The following is a 15,839-nucleotide window of genomic DNA, read 5'->3' as shown; positions in this document are numbered from 1 at the left end:
GAACCAGTGATTCAGACTGTGATCCGGGCTCGGAAATCTTCATCTTCCCGAGGATACTACCAGACCTGGAAGGCTTTTTTCCGTCGGTGTGACAGTACCCACACTGTGCCAATGAGATTCTACCTTCCGTCGATTTAGGTCTTTCTTCAAGCCAGGCTTGATGCGGAACTTGCTCTCAGTTCTCTGAAGGGCCAAGTCTCCGCGCTTTCTATTCTTTTTCAGAAAAATTTGGCTTCTTGCGCTCAGGTTAAAACCTTTCTTCAGGGAGTGGCTCACGCTATCGCTAAAAACCAAACGCCAGTTGATCCCTGGGATCTCAACCTGGTCCTGGAGGCTCTTAGAGGTCCCCCCTTTGAGCCTCTGCAAGAAGTGTCTCAGTCCCTTCTGTCGTGGAAAGTTTTTTTTCTTGTGGCGATTACTACCATCTGGCGCGTGTCGGAGCTGGTAGCTCTCTCCTGTTGATTTCCTCCTTTTCTGATTCTCCACCAGGACAAGGTAGTCTTGAGACAGGTGCCTTCTTTTCTTCCCAAGGTGGTCTCCGCCTTTCACCTCAATGAGGACATCGTAGTTCCTTCCTTTTGTCCGACTCTGTCTCACCCTCTGGAACGTTCTCTGAAAAGGTTGGACCTTGTCAGAGCAGTTCGGGTTTACCTGGCTAGGACCGCCCCCTTCACGAAGACGGATCCCCTCTTTGTTATCCCTGAGGGAGCGCGGAGAGGTCTTCCGGCTTCCAAGGCTACAATTGCTCGCTGGATTGGGACGGCAATTCTGGAGGCATACCGGAGTAAGAACAGGATTCCTCCCCCCGGGATTAAGGCCCACTCTACCAGAGTGGTGGGCGCCTCCTGGGCGGTTCGACATACGGCATCCTCCTCACAGCTTTGTGTAACCTGGTCCTCTATCCAGACGTTCGACAAGTTTTACAGGGTTCATACCTACGCTTCGGCAGGTGCCAGCCTAAGTAGGAGAATCCTGCAGGTGGCAGTGGTTAGTTCTCCAACCTGAATGGAGTTTTTTACAGCTGTTTCACTCCCAGAGACTGCTTTGGGATGTACCATGATTTCCTGTGTCCCCCAATGAAGCAATAGAGAAAACAGGATTTTTGGTTACTCACCGTAAAATCTGTTTCTCAGAGCCTTCATTGGGGGACACAGAACCCTCCCATTTTGACAGCTTTACTAACTGTTATTGTTATGTTACAATTTGATTTTTGGTATTTTTCTCTGTTTAATGTTGCTTCTCCTACTGCTTGTACACTAACTGTTTAAATTAATGCCAGTCGGTGGGATGTACACTGCTGGGGAGGAGCTTTTTTTTGTGCATTAGTGTCAGCTTCCTAGTGGTAGCAGCATACACCCATGGTTTCCTGTTTCCCCAATGAAGGCTACTAGAAACAGATTTTACGGTGAGTAACCAAAAATCCTGTTTTTTTTTCAAGGATACAACATGTACCCGTTATAATCGATGGTGCTATTCACATTTCTGTTTTTTTCCAGCAGCACAGATAAAAAGGGCCAATATAGGTCTATTGGTCCATAAAAAACACATACATACGTGCCATCTGTGTGCTGTATGTATTTAACATTACAAAGTATAAGAGAAGCTTTGTCAATTTATAAAAAGATAAAAAGAAAAGAGATGCGCTGCAAACCACTCATAAAATACCAAGAGAGTGATTCCTACCTGTCTTAGAGAAAATGGTAGTCCAAATGAAGATATATCTTTATAATTTATTTTTATAATTTCATTATTATTTGCACCAGGGCATACGGTGCTTTGAGATTGCGGCTCTTTCCCTATCTGATCTTACTATAGCAGCAGCGCTACTGCAGTTTTTTACATTTAGCTTTGTCATTTATTTATTTTTTTCCACTTGTGAAAAACACTGATGGTAAAAACTGGACACATGGCTGACACACGAATGACACTGGTACAATTTTTTTCACATATGTGTTTAAATACAGGCGTGTGAATTAGAGGCTTAGGTTTGGAGTTTTGTCATCTTTGTGAATGAGACAACCTTTGTGCTTCAAACACAGATAGTTTGGAGGTCAATACCGGTATTTCAGACAGGAGACCCATGTCCCCTTTTCACTTTCTTTGTCACCATAGCAAAATAACTTAAATGTGGAGACAACAACAGTTTATAAACACCTGATATTAGGCGACTGCTTGGTTTTGTCCATCCATGGCCAACATATTGGGTGACAAACCTTTAAGTCTGTAAGGGCCCCAGGTGAGTTTCTCCTCGTCCCTTCCATAACTAGGTAACCACTTGCACCACATACCTCGCTATGCTCCTATTCCTGGAAATGCTTTGTTCCAAAAAACACCCACACGGGCATTTTGGAGAGGACCGAGCAGTTGTGGCATTAGGACAATCTTAGTTAAGTTGGTTCTCCCTATCATTGACAAAGAGAGACGGTTTCAAGTATTTATCCTTGTTCTAAACTGGGACGAAAGGGGGTCCAGATTAAACATAGATGATCACTGGTTTGGTGTTCACAATTACACCCAAGTATTTGAATTTAACAACTGGCACTTGAAAGAAGAATTTAGGTAACGGGAACTATTAGCATCAAAGACGATTTCTTCCAACTGATGAGACGATCTTGACCACTTCCCATATCCCAGGATTAAGTAATTTAGTAAGATTTTTAAGGCTATGCTTTACTGCTCATTGCCTTGTTTACCTAGGCAGGGAGTGCAGCACTTACAAGTGTTCTGTTATACAGCTTGTAATGCTGTTCTGAAGCTGGCTGGATTGCTGGATGCCAACAACCCTTTCAGTGTTCACTGGTTTTTCCTCCCCGTTGTCTGAGAGGCATAACTTTTTTTATTCTTCCACCACATGGCCATACAAGGGCTTGTTTTTGAGGGGGAAAATTGTAGTTTTGAATATCACCATTCAATGTACTGAAAAAAGTGAAAATAATTTCCAAGTGCTGTGAAAGTGTGCAATTTTGCAATTGTTTTTAGGTTTTGTTTATATGGCATTCATCATACTGTAAAAATTACCTGATAACATGATTCTCCAGGTCAGTACAGCAATACCACACTTGCATAGATTTTTTTTTGTTACTTAAGTGGTGACAAATAATTAGGAAATTCATTAAAAAAAATTGTTTGTGTTGCTATTTTCCAAGACCCTGATCATTTTCATTGTTCTGTCGATTAAGCAGTGCGAGGGCTTTTTTTTTGGGGTGGCAATCTGATGTTTTTATTGATACCATTTTGCATATTTGTTATTGTATTTTCGATTTTTTTTTTCTCTTCTCTGGCGTTTACCGATCGGGTTGATTCGATTTATATTTTGATAAATCGGACTTTTACTGATGTAGCAATGCCTCTTATGTTTATTTTTTTTTAATGAGGGAATAAGGAAGAGGTGATTTTAATTTTTATATTCTTTTCTATATTTATAACATATATATTTTTAATTTTATTTTTCAGTCCTCGAACCTGCAATTGCCCAAATCGATTGTCCTTTATACTGAAATACCACAGTATTCACATAAATAATTCTAGAAACATTTAAGAAAAAACGTCAATTTACTAAAAGGCCGAGGACAATGTCAACCCAAGGTTTTTTATTTTTCCTTTTTTTTTGCTGCAAATTTTGCTCTAAATTCCACAGCTGATGCTCCCAGTTAACAATGATAAAGAAATTATTTTAGAGGTTTCTTAAAAGGGTTGTCTAATCATCAACAACCCCTTAAAAATAAGAACTGCCAATGCCGTCAGGTGGTCCAGCTCTGATCTTACTTGAAGAAGCTGCAGCTAGTCAAAGCCTAAAAATGCCCACTACAGGGAAAATGTGGTACTACATGGCACCGATGACTCAAGTCTTCCAGAATGGGGTTTTACAAATAAGGAAATCACTTTTTGAACATTATTTCACTTACTTCAGAGTTAAAAATCTTTTCCGCATAGTCTGTTCTGTGAGAAACATTCCTTTCAAATGAAGCCTTGAGACAGTGAACCCTGTGTGATTAATTATTAAATTAGGCAAATGCAGTAAAAACAGATTCTATTTTTAAAAAAAGCAGCGCTAATACCACCAATCTTTGACCCCAAATTGGTATGGGCCAAAAATACGGGAAGAGTATAAGGCCCCAGGTAAAAAAAAAAAAAAAAAGTGAAATATTGGAACATGCAGGAAAAGTTTGAAACAAACATGAGACTTCTTTGCCTCTCTGCAGAACAGATCCTTGATCTTTTTTGCTATTGAACACAAGCACCAATGACTTCCTATTGGAATGCTAATGTGACGCTCGCAGCCCTGCCCTGGGAAGATGGGGTACTCGGAGCCGGGTCAGATGTTTGAGGGGGGGATGCAGCCGTGGCCTTGACCCGTTCCGTGCCCAGGGCCGTCACATTAAAAATGATGTTAGGGCTTTCCGGGTTGAGTGGTAATTGTCGACTACGCCACCTGTGGTGTCTGGTGATGAGCCACCAGCGCCGCTAGAGTCCGCTGAGGCCCGGTGTCATGGCGGCTAAAGTTCTCGCTGCTCCCCACAGACGGAGCGTGGCCTCAGGGCAGGCAAGGCAGGATAGAGGGGGGGTTAGTAGTGTCGGGAGTACGGGCACCGCATCGCGTGGTATGGCGCGGAATGAACAGTCCGGAGGCCATAGGGATGAACTTCCAAGGCTTTACTCACAGTTCTCTCAAGCAGCGCAAGGCTTCTCCCTGCTCCTCGCGGAGTCCTGCGGCCACCAGGGACGGGGGTCCGACTACCTCCGAGGAAGTCCAGTGTGAGGTAGCATCCCTACACCAGAGTGTTCCTGCACTACAGACTTTACCCTTTCCCGTCTGTGCGTGTGTAAATAGGCCGGGTCTCCCTCTGAGCTCCTCTCAGGTGAAGGGCTCGGGTGGCAATTCCTCTCCATCCGACGCCCGGTGGGATCCTCAGGGCCTAACCGGGCTTTCCCGTCCTGGACATAGAGTACAAGGTCGGGTGTCGGGGGCCGGTACCCCTCTTGCAGCCGGAATCCCTCTGAATAGATCAGGTAGGCGAGGACAGGTGGCGTACTCCGCTCCGTCTGCATCCTCCCCGGGACCCATTTGCTAGGGAGCCACACTCTAAAGCTCCCGGGCCTTCTTGATTCTGGTCCTTGGCCGGGTTGAGACACTCCTTGTCTGCAACCTACCACTCGTCCCATGGATCGGGGTACGAGGGCTGTGTCCCTTGCCGGTGCAGGCCCACACAGGATCTGCGCTCCCGGAGGGAAGTCACTTAACACACAGTATTTTGACAGCACAGTACGACCACTTGACAGAAAGACTGCCAGAGACCACACAGGTCTGAAGGACTGGACTCTGCACTAGGAAGACAGGACCCACCAGAAGACCAAGATCAAAGATGGCATTCTATTAAATATGAAATTAGAAGTGTACCAAACTAACTGTTCCTCCACCCACACCTACTAACTGGTTCCTACTACTTTGTGTTCCCCAGTCTCCCTGTAACCAGGGGAGCAGCACTCGTGCATACTAGCTCCCTCTGGTGGAAATGTGGTGTTGGATGCAAAAGGTTAGGTCACTACCATCACACTGGCCTTAACTCAGAGGAGGAACTCCACACTCCATTAAAGAAGTGCAGCATTCCTGTGGCGGTCGAACCCTCAGGGGCGCCACACTAACAATAATTGCTGGGACAGACTGACAACCCAGGGTTGGGCGCTGACTTACCTTCTCCACTCATTCTTGTGATAGAGGTTTAAGACTTGTGTCTGCTGGCTCCAAAAATCCTGAAAGCACAAATGAAGGACAAGGAGCCGCTGATAATAATCGTAGGTCTCACATTATCTCTCCACAAATGAACCCTGACAAAGGTGGATGAGGGCGATGAAAGTGACAAAGAGATGGATTTGTTTTGGTATTTGACAACCATTGAGATGTGAACATGTTTATCTGTAATCTTAGATTACCTATTGTAAGCGTAAATAGGAATGTAATACTCTTAACATTCATGGATGAAGAAGTGTGCTTCAACTATACTTACTGCAAAATCTTTTTCCATTTGCTTTAAGGCCTGGGAATCTTGTTCAAAGCTCACAATCTCTTCCAGCACGGTCTGATGGAATTTTTCCAGCCGCATTATTCTTAATCAGAGAGAAAATATGTAGTCATGATGAACCGTTGGGGAGCAGCTAGAGAAAAAAGTCTTTGGTACCAACCTGCATTCTCGGACTTGAACATCTACAGAGTTTAAATGCTTCTGTGCTGACTTCAGAGACTGCTTTGTAAAATAATCCATTTTTCTAGAGCGATTCTGTAAAAAATTATAAATCAAAATATTCAATCATCTGTCTATTTGGTTTTTTTAATAAAAAAAAAATGTTAATCCATTTCCAGTAGCTAAAACAGGTTCTGGTCAGTAATGGCTCTAGTACGACACCCCATATCACTCCATGATAACCCTCCATACCTTAAGACTATGTTCACATGCCCAATAATCATCTGTTAGAACGGATCCAGCAGCAATCCGTTGACAAAAAAGTAGTGCAGATATAACCTTTTTGTTCGCCTGAAAAAAACTTCAACTGCATCCGCTTTTCTTAACATTGAAGTCTATGGAAAAGTTGTTTTGCTGACTGGATCAGTTTCAAATAGATGATAACTTGGAAGTTCACATGTCCAGTAGTGTATGTTAAATATTTATTTTTCCACCTCCAGTAAGCAAAAAATCTGTTTCAAATTGGAAAAAACAGATGGCTAATCAACGGATACTTTTCCATACACTATAACGTTAAAAACTAATCCAGCTGAAATCAGTTTTTTTGTCAACAGATTGCTGCTGGATCCGCTCTAATGGATGATTACTGGACATGTGAATTCAGCCGAAGTGCTATCCGTGACCATGTGTCACATATGTGTGCAGCATCAGTGTGACATGAACTGTGTATCGCGTGTATTAACCCCTTAGTGACTGAGCCAATGTAGATCTTAATGACCAGGTCAAATTTTACAATTCTAACCAGTGTCACTTTATGTGGTAATAACTCTGGAACGCTTTAACAGATCCCACTGATTCTGAGATTGTTTTTTTGTGACATATTGTACTTCATGATAGTGGTAAAATTTGTTCGATATTAGTGTTGAGCGAGCACTAAAATGCTCGGGTGCTCGAAGCTCGGGCCGAGCTCGCCGTGATACTCGGGTGCTCGACCCGAGCAACGAGCCCAATGTTAGTCTAAGGGAGACTCGAGCATTTTTGCGGTGGCACCCCCGGCAGTCTTTTAAAAGCCTAACAAGTGCCCAAAACGATAGTGACAGTGCTCAAATGACATGGGGACAGCATGGGGATCGCCCCAGGAAGCATTTCTGACCCCCAGGTCACTGCTGTCAACAACATGGTCAGAGGTATTAAGCCACTTTTACAGGCTCACAATAAAACGAAAGTGAAACTTTTTTCCTGTGAAATATGTTAAGGAACATCCTTTCCAGGGAAAAGACTTGTGTATAAGTTAAAATAAATGACCAAAAACAAAAATACTCATCCACACCTTCGGCTATGTTCACAAGTAGCATTTTTTATGCGTTTTTGCACTTTTGTATTGCTTTCAACTATGACAAATGCATTCACCGGGAAATGTCATTTTAACATTTTACAACCTTATCTGGCCATGTGCTGTGTGACACATGCATAAAGTGCTGAAAAGACATGGGAACAGCATGGGGAAGACCCCTGGAAGCATCTCTGACTCCCAGGTCACTGTCTAAAAGTGTGCCCATCATAAGTGATCCTTGCCGCATCAGAAGATGCAGATTTGCAACTATCCCCATGCAAGTTCTAGTCCCAGGGCAGTGTTCAATTGTACCTCCCCCATTCCTTGCAATACAAGCGCAAGTATGCAGCCTGCCACCCACCCACCCCCAGGCTGCAATACCATACTGCTTGCTTGCTTGAACTTGAAATTGGGACTTTTAGGCATGTGGAGGCGGAATCTGGCCACCACGTCATGGCTGTGTTGGCGGCCTGGAATCCATACTCAGTCCCCAGCCGCCCCGCGGCCGAGTGTCCACACGGTCCCCAGCCGCCTGGGGCAGTCGGGTGTCCATAAACGGTCCCCAGCCGCCCCCATTTCTCCTTGGAACATTCCCCCACACACTTTTCTTAGCCCCCGGCCTGCTTTAGGCAGCATTGGACGAGCCCACCAGAGAACCAGACTCCTCCGGTGGGCCCTGAATTCTCCATCGGTGGAGTTGAGAGTGCCAAGGTGAGGAGCATGATGATGATGACAGAAGTTAGCATCTGCTATGTTTTCTTTTAATGCAAGTGGAAGTGTGCAGCCTGCCACCCACCCACCCCCAGACTGCAATTCATACTGCTAGCTTGCACTTGAAATGGGGCCTTTTAGTTTAGAGGAGGCCGAAGCTGGCCACTACCTCATGGCTGCTTCGGCAGCGAGGTATCCATACTCAGTCCCCAGCCGCCCCTATTTGTCCTGGTGTGCCTTATACATAAGATTAAGCGCGCATACCAAAACATTACCTGTGCCCTCCCCAGTGCATTTAGTGGGAAGGAGAGCCTATTCCGCTGTAGTGTGTGCATGCCAAACCCCTGTTCATGGTACATGCGAAGATGCCTCCCACCTTGCACCTGTCGTTGCAGACTTGCAACTATCCCCATTCAAGTCCTTGTCCCAGGGCAGTGTTCAATTGTACCTCTCCCATTCCTTGCAATGCAAGCGCAAGTATGCAGCCTGCCACCCACCCACCCCCAGGCTGCAATACCATACTGCTTGCTTGCTTGCACTTTAAATTGGGCCTTTTAGGCATGTGGAGGCGGAATCTGGCCACCACGCCATGGCTGTGTCGGCGGCCTGGTATCCATACTCAGTCCCCAGCCGCCTGGTGGCCAGGTGTCCCCGCTTGCTCCCCAGCCTCCAGGGGGTGGCCGGGTGTCCATACTCGGTCCCCAGCCACCCCTATTTGTACCGGTAACCTTTCCCACACTTTTCTTAGCCTGGCCTGCTTTAGGGCAGCATTGGCCAAGCCCACCGGACTATCAGACTCCTCCGGTGGGCCCTGGCTTCTCCATCAGGGGAGTTGAGAGTGCCAAGGTGAGGAGCATGATGAGGATGATAGAAGTTAGCATCTGCTTTGTTTTGTTGTAATGCAAGCGCATGTATGTAGTAGCGGCTAGGCCTGAGGAGGTCAGCGTTTTGGCGTATATCCTACCTCCTCCGAGGATTGCTGGATGTTTTCCTGCTACTATCCAAGTTCTATGACTCCCGTTAAAACAAAGCTTCAGGTGATAAATGATGGATGAGGTAGTGGCAAAGGAGAAAGAGCAGGAGGAACAGGGACCATTCACATCAATATCAGGCCAGTCAACCACATATGTCTTGTAGGATATGTTTCTGTAACAAAAGGAGCGGTTCGGCTACACAGTTATAGGGCATACAGTGAGTGCAATGCCTACCAAAAATTTCGAGGCACTCCAATGCCCCTTGGAAATGACATGGAGGTCAGAGGGCGTTAACTAAACCTTTTTTTCCATTTATAGCAACTGGGTCTCCTGTGCACTGTTGGCCTAAGCAGTGAATGGAATGCTTTCCAAAAATTATGAGGTACTGCAATGCCCCTTACAAGAGCCATGTGTGGCACCCCAGGGGTCTGGTCACCACAGTAATAGAGATTAAGTCGGAGAGCAAGTGGGAGGTTTCCTGGTCAGGATCCCTTAAACATGCAACATCCTCCTGCCCCAGTCCTGGGAGGGGAGAATTCTGCCCTTATAAACTGGATCTGGGGTGGGGTTGAGTGAGTCAGAGAACAGTCAGAGTGAGAGCAAGGGAAAGTAACAGCAAGGAGCTCTGTAGGAGCTAGGAGCTAAAGACGAGGGGCTGGAAGCTGAGCAGAGCTCGCCCTGGCAGAAGACAATAGGAACCGGACACAGGAGTCCGAAGCTGTGAGGACTTATATATCCAGCAGCAGAAACCAGCCGGCAGGGGATTTCAGGTCCTCTGGCCATAGAAGCCCGGAGGCTCAGTCACAAGCAAGGGACCAGCACCGCCGTCGTGGAGCGGAGGCTAACAGAAGGCCCCAAGTCACCAGCCATACGGGTGAGCACTACACGGTACACTCAGGGAAGTGGGCTACTTCTACCCGCTTACAGCAAGGTAGCCAGGAAGAGTGCAGACAGACGGGGAGGCCTACAACTCCACCTGGCCAGGGGAACTCCTGCTTGCTCACAGACTGACCAGGCCTCTTATGCTAGCCAGTACTCCTGGGAGGGTCTACCTTATAATCATCAGTAAAGACCCTGAACTGCACTGCAAAGACTCTGAGTCATTCCTGCTGCGCTCGTGCACCATCACCCCCATCATCCACACTCACTGCCCTGAGGCTATACTCCTCCCGAGGGGAGTTATCCCATTTTATGCTGCGCACACAACACCAGCCTCAGCGGTCTGCCTCGCAGCGGTGGTACTCCCTGACCGCAATCCACGGGTGGCGCAGTCGGACAATTAACCTCAAAACCTAAGAAAGATTGCCACTGGTTTGACCAGCCTGAGCCGGGTCACCGCCACGGAGACTACAGACCCCAGAGACCCGGCACCGGGTATCCCACACACATGTACACACGGCCCAGGGGGCGCGTCACATGCAGTACAGCATATTACAAACATAAGTCCCATTATTGAGGAGTGGGTGTCCCATAGTATTTGCTTATGCCTTGCAAGCAAAAGCTGCCAAAAATTAGGACGGAGCAACTTGCAATGCCCCTTACAAGAGCCATGCAGTACAGCATATTACAAACATAAGTCCCATTATTGGGGAGTGGGTCTCCCATAGTATTTGCTTATGCTTTCCCAGCAAAAGCTGCCAAAAAATTAGGACGGAGCAACTTGCAATGCCCCTTACAAGAGCCATGCAGTACAGCATATTACAAACATAAGTCCCATTATTGGGGAGTAGGTCTCCCATAGTATTTGCTTATGCTTTCCCAGCAAAAGCTGCCAAAAATTAGGACGGAGGAACTTGCAATGCTGGCACCCTGGTGGTATAGTGGTGGTGGAGGCTGAGGATAAGGAGAAGAAGATTAAACAGCCGAAATGAGGAAGCGTATACCCTTGTGTGGGTGTGAAGCGGTGCATGTGAATACACCTCCCGAAATAACACAGTGGATTTGACTTTATGTTACTCTGCTGTCATTTGGTGGTGATGAGAAGTCTGGCCCAATCCAGCCCTTGTTCATTTTGATAAGGGTCAGCTTGTCAGCATTGTCAGTTGACAGGCGAGTGCGCTTATCAGTTATAATTCCCCCAGCGGCACTAAAAACACGCTCCGATAACACGCTAGCGGCAGGGCAGGACAGGACCTCCAAGGCGTACAGAGCGAGTTCATTCCAAGTGTCCAGCTTAGATACCCAATAATTAAAAGGCACAGAGGAATCACGGAGGACGCTGGTACGATCGGCAAGGTACTCCCTCACCATCTTTTGAAACTTTCCACTCCTTGTGAGAGTACCCCGCGCCTCAGGGCCTGTAAGCTGGGCGGGTGTCAGAAAACTGTCCCAGAACGTTGACAGTGTTCCCCTGCCTCTGCTGTCTTGGAGTTGCATCTCTCTCGCCTGTACACCTTGGTTGGGCAACGAACTGTGACCTCTGCCGCTAGCGTCTTCAGATGGGAATTTTTTTAAGAGTTCTGCAGCAAGGGCCTTCTGGTATTGCCCCATTTTGTAGACCTCTCCACCTCAGGAATAAGAGAGTGAAAGTTCTCCTTGTAGCGGGGGTCTACAAGTGTCACCAACCAGTAATGACTGTCACCCAACATTTTGACAACGCAAGGGTCACGGTTAAGGCAGCGTAACATAAAGTCAGCCATGCGTGCCAGACTGGTAACGGGCAAGATTTCCGTGTCCTCACCAAGATGACGACTGACCATGCTCTCCTCCTCCTCTTCCTCCTCCCCCCTGTCCTCAGGCCACCCACGCTGAACTGACGGTATGACACTTGTACAGGTACTACCGTCTACAACGCATGATAGCAGCTCCTGTTCTTCCTCCTCCTCCTCTCCCTCATTGTCCCCCAATGCACGTTGGGATGAGATGAGGCTGGGCTGTGTGTAATCGCCCGCTACGGCTTCTTGATCCATCTCATCATACTCTGGCTGCAATGCCTCTTTAATTCTCTGCAGAGAGCGTTGCAAAAGACAGACAAGTGGGATGCTGACACTAATGATGGCGTCATCACCACTCACCATCTTGGTGGCCTCCTCAAAGTTTGTCAGGATGGTACATATGTCAGACATCCAGGTCCACTCCTGAGGTCTTGTGTGGAGTCTGACTTGAATATCGACGGCCTTGTTGCAGCTGGTACTCCACAACTGCTCTCTTCTGCTCACAAATCCTTTGCAACATGTGGAGGGTAGAGTTCCAACGTGTGGGGACATCACACACCAGTCGGTGTGCAGGAAGCTGCAAACGCTGCTGCAACACAGCAAGGGCGGCGGAAGCTGTAGCCGACTTGCGAAAATGAGCTGACAGACGGCGTACTTTCACGAGCAGATCTGGCAACTCGGGGTACGATTTAAGAAACCGCTAAACCACGAGGTTAAGCACATGAGCCAGGCATGGTACGTGTGTGATCTCACCTCGCCTCAGAGCCGCCACCAGGTTACGGCCATTGTCACACACGACCATGCCGGGATGTAGGTTCAGCGGTCTCAGCCACAGATCTGCCTGCTCTTTCACAGCTGTCCACAACTCACAAGCAGTGTGAGGTTTATCACCTAAGCTTATGAGTTTCAGCACAGCCTGTTGCCGCTTGGCGGAGGCAGTACTGCAATGCTTCCAGCTTGTAACTGATGTGGTGATATCTGAGATGGAGGCTGAACATGAGGAGGAGGAGGATGCGCAGGAGCTGTACACTGTGGGGGCAACTCTGACTGACATAGGGCCCGCAATCCTCGGTGTGGGGAGGATGTGTTCCGTCCCAAGGTAAGACTGGGTCCCGGCTTCCACTATGTTTACCCAGTGTGCCGTCAGAGAGATGTACCATCCCTGGCCACAAGCACTTGTCCACGTGTCCGTTGTCAGGTGGACTCTCCCAGTAACTGCGTTGTTGAGGGCACGGCAGATGCTTTGGGACACGTGCTTGTGTAGTGCGGGGATGGCACACCGGGCAAAATAGTGTCGGCTGGGGACCGAGTACCGAGGGACGGCCACCGCCATAAGATTGCGGAAGGATTCCGTCTCCACCAGCCTAAAAGGCAGCATTTCCAATGCAAGCTGTAACATACCTGGCGGCGTCCTTGCATGGTGGTCCATCTCCCACTGTGCAAGAGAGCGCACTTGATCTCCTGTCCAGAGTGTCTCTCTGGCTTCCCTCCATGCTGTCTGTTTGTGTCTGTCTCTGCTGCTTAAGGGCGGCGCCCGATCACTTCCTGCTTTTTGTACCTGCTGTGGGTCACACCCCTTGTGCGTCCTCAGCCTATTGCTGTCTGACACTTGGTATATAGCTCAGCAGCTCCCTTCTATCCCTGCCTGAGCATAGTGTTTCCTTCAGTGTGTGCTTGCATTCTGAAGGTGCCAGGTCCCGTCTTTGTTTCCTTGTCTGCCTTTCCTGGAGGCTGTATTTCCAGGCCTGTCTGAACTTAGTCCTGTATGTCTCCTGCTTTGCGGTATCAGCTCCCGTGTCTGAACTGTGTCCTGTATGTCTCCTGCTTTGCGGTATCAGCTCCCGTGTCTGAACTGAGTCCTGTATGTCTCCTGCTTTGCGGTATTAGTTCCCGTGTCTGAACTGAGTCCTTTCTGTGTATCTTGTCTGTCCTGTCTGAACACGCTCCTAGCCTGTTCCTCCCGCCTTCTAGGGGCCGATTACCTAGACCCGCTCCTGTATCTTGTCTGTCCTGTCTGAACACGCTCCTTGCCTGTTCGTCCCGCCTCTCTGGGGGCAGTATTCCCAGACCCGCTCCTGTATCCCGCTGCAGTGTCGGTCTCCTCCGTACACTCAGTTCCAGTCTGAACTCTCTCCTATGCTTTACCTGTTTTGCCTCTATGTCCGTTCCCTTCCTTTTTCTGCAGAGTCTGAACTCGTACCTAACTCCTGCCTGTTGTCTCTGTACTCCCGTTTGTGAGTTTGTGGTCCACTCGCTACTTCACTGCAAGTACCCTGTGGGTGTCTGGCTCTGTCTTTCCCTTCCTGTCTGTTCCGTGTGAACAGAGTCCTGTCCTGCCCTGCTTCTGCCCGCTGCTCTGGCAGTCCTGTCCTGCCCTGCTTCTGCCCGCTGCTCCGGCAGTCCTGTCCTGCCCTGCTTCTGCCCGCTGCTCCGGCAGTCCTGTCCTGCCCTGCTCAGCCTTGTCTGCACTCTAGCTGTGCTTGCCTGTAACCCTCTGCCTGTATTGTTCCCGAGTCCCGGTGTGTACTGGGTCCTATCCCGCCTGTGTTCCTACCTGCTAGTGCCTCCCTGTCTGCACTCTAGCTGTGCTTGCCTTTACCCCCCTGCCTGCATACCCGCCTGCCTGCATACCAGTCGTGCCTGCCTATACCCACCAGTCTGTGTGCCAGCCTACCAGCCTGTTCCTGTATTCCCCTGTGTGGGTCAACAGCCGTGTCCGGGGTCTGTCCTGGAGTAGCACCTGGTCCCTCTGCTCGGTTCCTCCTTGGTGCACTGGCGTCGTATGCCGTCGTGCGACCCTGGTCGGATCGGGTGAATACTTAGTCACGCCCCTCCAGGCATTCACTCTCCGGCACGGTCCAGTGGAATCACTACAATCACACGCACACGCCGCTTAGCCCGGGCGTGTGCATAACACAAGCAGTCGTGAAATGTGCGAATTTAGGACTGTGGCCTGTGGGGCTTTAGCTGCGAATTTCCGCTTTCGTTCAAAGGTCTGGGATATGGACAATTGAACGCTGCGGTGGGACGTGGACGTTGATGCTGTTTCTTGAGAAACTGCCATAACAAGTGAAGACTGAGAGGAGGGGGCATCTTTACATTCAGTATGGACAGGGGATTGCCTTGCACACACAACAGGGGGTTCTATTGCACGCACAACAGTGGAAGAAGCAGTGGTGACACCCGCTGACACTGGTCGTGGACCCTGGGTTTCGCCCCACAAAGTCGGGTGCTTTACTACCATGTGCCTGATCATGCTGGTGGTGGTCAGGCTGGTAGTTTTGTCACCCCTGCTGATGCTGGCATCGCAGGTGGAACATATGGCCTTTTTGGGGTTATCAGCAGAGTCTTTAAAAAAATTCCAGACTCTGGAAGACCTACCGCTTGTACTGGCAACGTCCCTCGTGTTGGTGTTACGGGGAACGGTTGCCTGCCTTCTGTCTGCGGCCACCACACTGCTTCTTCCTGCCTGTTGGGGTACTCTGCCTCCCTCCCCCTCTGTGCTGCTGGCCTCACTCTGCATGTCCTCCTTCCACGTTGGGTCAGTTACTAGATCATCCACCACCTCCTCCTCTTCCACTTGCGCACCACGATCCTCCTCCTCACTTCCTGGCAATTGTGTCTCGTCATCGTCCACCTCTTGTGACAGATTGCCAACGTCTACTTCCTGTGGCCGTGGCTGTTCAAATATTTGGGCATCGCAACATGGGATCTCCTCTTCCACCACTTCAAGCGTATCAGGCGAGGGGCCCAAATATGGAAATGGACCAGTGAACAGCTCTTCAGAGTGTCCAAGTGTGGGATCAGTTGCTGTCTGACGACACTCGGCATGGTGGGAGGAAGGAGCATCAGGGTGAGGAGGAGTATGCGGTCGAGACTCACGGCTAGTAAGAGTTGACCGTGTGGAAGACAGACCGGAGGTGGTGGTGCCCAGGTAATTGGAAGTATTGTCTGCTATCCAATTAATAACCTGTTCACACTGATCAGT

General features: G+C 48.7%; 1 long non-coding RNA gene across 1 annotated transcript; it reads right to left on the bottom strand.

Moving 5' to 3' along the window:
* Nucleotides 1–3,905: 3,905 nt before the first annotated feature.
* On the bottom strand, nucleotides 3,906–6,104 carry LOC141270954 (uncharacterized). The gene is made up of 3 exons (XR_012321780.1): nucleotides 6,006–6,104; nucleotides 5,693–5,751; nucleotides 3,906–3,984 (listed from the first exon to the last, which is right to left on the bottom strand). It is a non-coding gene; the product is annotated as an uncharacterized lncRNA (long non-coding RNA).
* Between the last annotated feature and the right edge of the window lie 9,735 nt (nucleotides 6,105–15,839).

Source organism: Phyllobates terribilis, unplaced genomic scaffold (genome assembly GCF_046119375.1).
Source record: "Phyllobates terribilis strain yellow unplaced genomic scaffold, ASM4611937v1 Scaffold_5__5_contigs__length_657084704, whole genome shotgun sequence".
NCBI lineage: Eukaryota > Metazoa > Chordata > Amphibia > Anura > Dendrobatidae > Phyllobates > Phyllobates terribilis.
Note: the sequence above shows the minus strand (reverse complement) of the source record. Positions and strands in the feature narration are given on the sequence as shown.